The following is a 6,053-nucleotide window of genomic DNA, read 5'->3' as shown; positions in this document are numbered from 1 at the left end:
GTAAAAACTCACTCGTATGTCCAGGTGCCTTTCTGGTTAAAAGCATTGTGTATATACCTAACATCCAAATGTCTTCTGTGTAATGTAACACACATTTCAAAGTTCAAGTGGTGGTATCATTTATTCATGTTTTCTTTTTATTGCGAATGTTTGTTTTGCATAGAGCCAACCGTTGTATTATTTATAAGCGAGCAAGTTCGTCCCCAAGAAATAAGATGCATTTGAATGAGATGAGAAAATGCCTAGAAATATCAGGTGCATGTACATACTCTTAAAGGGAAAGGCTGTTGGAGTATCCTTAGGGGTTCTTCAAATTGAAACTGTGGGGGAACCCCTATAAGTTCTTCAAAGAACCCCTTTTAATGGATCCTCAAATAACCTTTTGGGGTGCATTTTTGAACTACCCCCCCCCCCCCCCCCCCCCCCCCCTCCCCTCCCCTCCCCTGTTGTTATTAATAATATGCATAACAATATTTTAGTTATCAGTGTTTATTATGATTTTAGTGGCAAAGCAGAATAAAAAAATGTAAATGAGGCAAACTCCCAGCAGAACCCCTAGTCCTCTGGCGTGTTAATGTTATTACATTTTATTTAACTAGGCAGGTCAGTTAAGAACAAATTCTTATTTCCAATGACAGCCTACCAGGGAACAGTGGGTTAACTGCCTTGTTCAGGGGCAGAACGACAGATTTTTACCTTGTCAGCTCGGGGATTCAATCCAGCAACCTTTCAGTTACTGGCCCAACGCTCTAACCACTAGGCTACCTGCCGCCCCAAATGGTTAATGTGTTGATGTATCCATAGCCAGAATGATTTTGCAGTGCATGGTGATTTAACAGGCTTCCTGTTATATTCATCAGAGGTGTAGGGAGGGTCTGTGAATCCCAAAAATAGTCATTATACAGATGATTAACAAAACATGCACATGACAGGTATTCATACCTTGGTTTTTCTGGTAAATGTGACTTTAAAAAACGTGTGTTAATGGTTTTCATACACATACCATGTCCATAATGTAGAGGCCTATGGGGTATTTGTTAAAGAAGTAAGGGAGGAGGATGCTACATTTGATCTGCATACCAATACCAATTGACATAACTTTGTATGCCTCGTCTGTATTCCTGCAGACACAAAAGTGAACAGTTCAGTCATCTGCACCCAATACAGCTAGCCTTCAACATATTCTTATAGTCTACACATTCTTACCTCTTTGTCAATTGATAGCCATTGAATTGTCAATTTTCTGTTTTAGAAAGATTTGCACAAATATAAAAAGATCGATGGTATCATCATAAAACAATATCAATTTAGATCATACAGGGGACAAACCTTACCTTAAATTGAGTAGATCTTTACATTTTTCAGTTAAGTGACTGCCCTTGCTGCCTCAAATTAAAATCCAAATGTTTCTGTTGGGCAGTTAGGTTCCTGCAAGAACCCCCAACAACTAAGGAGGTTCCTCACAGAACCCCACCTCCTACAGGGTTCTTTGAAGAAACTTTTAGGGGCATTTTTCAGTGTGAAGAACCCCAAGGTTCTTCAAAGGACTTTGAGGATCTTAGAAGAACCCTTGTTGAACCCCTGTATAGCAGAGTCACAGCAGATGGCACTATTGCTGTAGTGTATATTTTTTTGTGATCTGATATCCAACAGCCTTGTCCTCTATCCTGCTCTCTCTGAGCAGGATATTCAAACAATTTATTAAGCCTTCCTAAACTTGTTTATTATTATGTACACCAATAATTTGCATGCATCATTAACACCTATTCACGTGAAAACATACCAACTACAGAGGTTATTTTCACGCATGTCCTACTAATCACGGTGCACTTGCGCTCATTCCGAACATTGGCCTCTGCTTGATCAAAACGAGGACTTTTTGTAGTGATCTAAAAGTCCTTCAACAACTGATTGATCTTTTGAAAAATAATGATGCTCTGTATGGGGGCCCTCACAGAGGAAATTATACCTTTCCTTTCTAACACCTAATTGGCTTGCTGCTGCGCTCAAGGCCAAGTGACCACCGGGCAGCGTTGACCGGTCAGTTGATTGAGCTTGGTCATTTGTATGCACTAGTCTGACTCTCCGGAAACGATAAAGGTCAGATGGTCCATAAAACTGCCTGTCTTCGCATTGGGGTTGCCCGGGTAACAGGATCAGCCGCTCCTGTAAAGAAGCTATCCTCACTGTGACTGATAAACGGTCCGATGGTTCCTCTGTTGTCATAACTGATGCGTTAACGATGACTTTGTCCTCTCTGTTGAGGTGGGAGGCTGAATCGCTCCACTAGGTTGGAAAGTTTGGGCTATGGTCAGAATTCTTTGGGATGGTGCAAGTTTATTTTCTTTGTTCAAACTAGGCACTGGAAGACTTAGACTGTGGCTTTAAGAAACCAAGCAGATAGTCTTTACGGTGTAGGCTTCCTCCAATCAGAAAGGAACGTCTGGTTGTTTGCCCTCTGAATGTCAAGGGATAGCCTAATATTTTAAAACTTCTGTCATTTAAAAAATTTCCCTGCGTGCAGCAGCGGTTGTCAGAGATAAGGGTGCTTGACATGGGCAGAGTGCCAACCTGTTGTCTGTGTTGTCATGTAGCCTAAGCCTATTGCACCAACGCCTCTGGACAAACAGTCAACAAAATCCTATCGATCTTATTTCCCTGTACTGCTCTTTCTGTGAAAAGGTGCTAACGATACATCTACTCGGGACATTATTCATCAATCAATAAGGTGGGAGAGTAGGAAAAGCTCCTGTGCTTAAAACAAACTTAATGATCCCTTCTTCCCCTAAAAATAAGATGTTCAACGACTAAATGACAGGAATGGATGGTGGATTCCCCAACAGGCATGTGAGACTGATGGAACAAGAGATGTGGTGTCAAGGCAGAGGAAAAGTAAATAGGAGAGACACGACCAGAGATAGCTGGAGATCTACTAGGTAATGTATGATAGGCGATCTGCTTGTGTAAGGGATTTGTAGCGATGTGTGTGCATTTGATGTACTTGGGCTCAATGTCAACACTGATGTTCATGCTCTCAGATGTCCATGTGTGCATTCAGTGTAGATGTTTGCTCTCCTTGAGTTGGATGAGTTCTTCATGGGAATTCAATAGATTTAGTTTCATGTTAGGATGTAGATTGAATTGTCCGAGAAAATGAACAAAAACAGGCTTCACTTACGAGGAAACCCTAGGTAACCTCCCGGGTGGCGCAGTGGTCTAGGGCACTGCATCGCAGTGCTAGCTGCGCCACCAGAGTGGGTTCGCGCCCAGGCTCTGTCGCAGCTGGCCGCAACCGGGAGGTCCGTGGGGCGACGCACAATTGGCATAGCGTCGTCCGGGTTAGGGAGGGTTTGGCCGGTAGGGATATCCTTGTCTCAGTATGTTAAAATGTATGCACTCTACTGTAAGTCGCTCTGGATAAGAGCGTCTGCTAAATGACTAAAATGTAAAAATGTAAAATGTACATGTGAAGTGTGTTGTGCTTGGTCACTGTGTTTGTCACTCTCAGCCACCAGTCCAAGCTCCCGACTGCCAGGCCATCAGCCCTCCAAGAGCTGCCCCTCAACCCCCCCCCCCCAATACAATACTTCCATTCCAAGACCCCCCCGCCCGTCCCCCAATGCACCAACAAAAGAGAAAAAAGAGAAAGACAGAGGAAAACAACAAAAAACAAAAATGCATCCAGGACAACACAAATCATAACAGCAAGGCCAACTGAATATGTTTGAGTGCATGTATGGCACTATTTACATGTGTGTGTCCGTTTATGTGCACGTGTGTGCACTTGAATGAGTGTGTGTGTGTATATGCATGTCTGCGAACACTTCCGTGGCATCAGCCTCAGGCAAACAGGCATTAGCTGTAACAGCACTACCCCTCAGTGTCATTCAAACATACTTTATTTTGTAAATATTTTTAGACTTTATTTTGTTGTTGACTTTTATCTTTGACTGTCATGCTATCCTCTGCCCAGCAACTCCATTCCCACTTGTCTCCAATTCCACATCCCAACCCTCAGCTTCGCTCAGCCCATCCCACCTATCTCTGCTGGCCAACCTCGTTGGATTTCTACGCACTATATATATATCTTTCAACTATTCTGTGATGTTTAACATACAATTTCAGTCTATCTAATCGAATAGAATCCACAGATTGTGAGTTGAAGATAAATACTTTTACTAAGAGTATTAGTATATTCGTAATTGACTGACCAGGTCTCTTCAAATCTCCCAACAATGCTATTTCTAGGGTACATTTTAGATTAATGTTAGGCTTTTTCAGCCATTCCTGAACCTGAGACCAAAAACAGGCTACCTGAGGGCAATACCAAAACAAATGGGATATTGATTCTGTATCCTCACAATAAAATCTGCAGAGCTGCGATGATTGTACGCCACCGATATTCAACATTTTTTGGGTGACAAGAGTACAATAATTTTAGCTGAAAAGCACAAAGTCTTGAATCTTGCGTCGTTTTATATATCGACTCATACACCCTGTGCCATGGAATCAGTACATCAAAAATCTCTTCCCAACTATTTTGCAATCTATATGGCACTATATGGCACTCTCAACATCCTGGTCCTCAGATGAAACTGGTATACTTTCCTATTTCTGCTATTTTTATTCCTCTGCCAGCTTTGATCCTGTCACGCCCTGACCATAGAGAGCTGTTTATTCTCCATGTTGGTTAGGTCAGGGTGTGACTAGGGTGGGTTATCTAGGTGAATATATATGTCTATGTTGGCCTGGTATGGTTCCCAATCAGAGGCAGCTGTTTATCGTTGTCTCTGATTGGGGATCATATTTAGGTAGCCATTTCCCCATTGTGCTTTGTGGGATCTTGTCTAGGTATAGTTGCCTGTGAGCACTACGCTGAGCGGTTCATTCGTTCGTCCGTCCGTTCGTCCGTCCGTTCGTCCGTCCGTTCGTTCGTTCGTTCGTTCGTTCGTTCGCGTTTTTGTTCTTTAAGTTTCTCTTCCAAATAAAAGGATGGAAACATACCACGCTGCATCTTGGCCCACTCCTTATAACGATCGTGACAGATCCTTTATACTGGGCAGACAGAGCAGTTCCCTACCTCCTCCCACTGCCACCTGCCTCCTCCTTCTCATACAATTTTGATAACTTCATGAAAGACATAACTCTACCATTCCAATTTACAATATAATTTAAAAACAAAATACCCTTTTCCATAAATACAGATATTTTATCAACCAGCACATTTGAGTTCAGCCATAATATTTGTTCTATCTTTTCAGGGGGGTGAAATTGAAATTGTAGCCAGCCCTGCAATGCCTGTTTGAAAAAGAGAGATACTTTGGAAAATGAGACATGTCAATCTGCACAAAGGTAAAAAGGCCATTTTTAAACAACGGATGAGGTTTTCTTAGTAACCTACTTGAGAACCATTTAGGGTTTAAGTGAAACATTTGTATAAGTGAAGCTTTTAGAGAGAGGTTTAGTGCTTTTATATTTAATAATCTCAGCCCACCCAGTTCATATTCATTATATAGATAGGGAGTGTTTGTGTCAGGGCAGATCATGGAGCATCACCCGCAGGAGCTTTTGAATTCATAGGTAAAGAGTACAACCTCAACTCCCAACTGAGATGTCTTGTGGTTTTCTCAGTAGCTGTTAAATATTGGAGTATCCATTAAACAACCGATAACTGATGATTATTGATCAGCTACTGTAGATGTAGAGCTACATGGGAACATATAACTACACTGTAGATATGAGTAACAAGCTGATGCTCTGTAACTATCTCCAGTAGAAATCTGTCTCCGTCAGCCACCATCAGCCTGTTTCTATCGCACTCGCTCTTTATTCCTGCATGTTCCAACAAAACAAGATATTATGTCTGTGTCGAGCACAGCACTGGTGATTAAAGATTCAACAGCCAGATTCACCATCAGTTCCATTTTCCTGGAGAAAGAGGCACTGGAGAAAATATAGAAAAGCTTCAGGTTTTTGGTATAGCTGTGTGTGGGGTTGGAACTTCAGTCAGTGGATTCTCAATCACAGAGACCATGACTGTATTGCACGATGGA

Source organism: Salvelinus namaycush, chromosome 41, assembly GCF_016432855.1.
Source record: "Salvelinus namaycush isolate Seneca chromosome 41, SaNama_1.0, whole genome shotgun sequence".
NCBI lineage: Eukaryota > Metazoa > Chordata > Actinopteri > Salmoniformes > Salmonidae > Salvelinus > Salvelinus namaycush.
The sequence above is the reverse complement of the archived record's forward strand: the minus strand, read 5'-3'. Positions refer to the sequence as shown.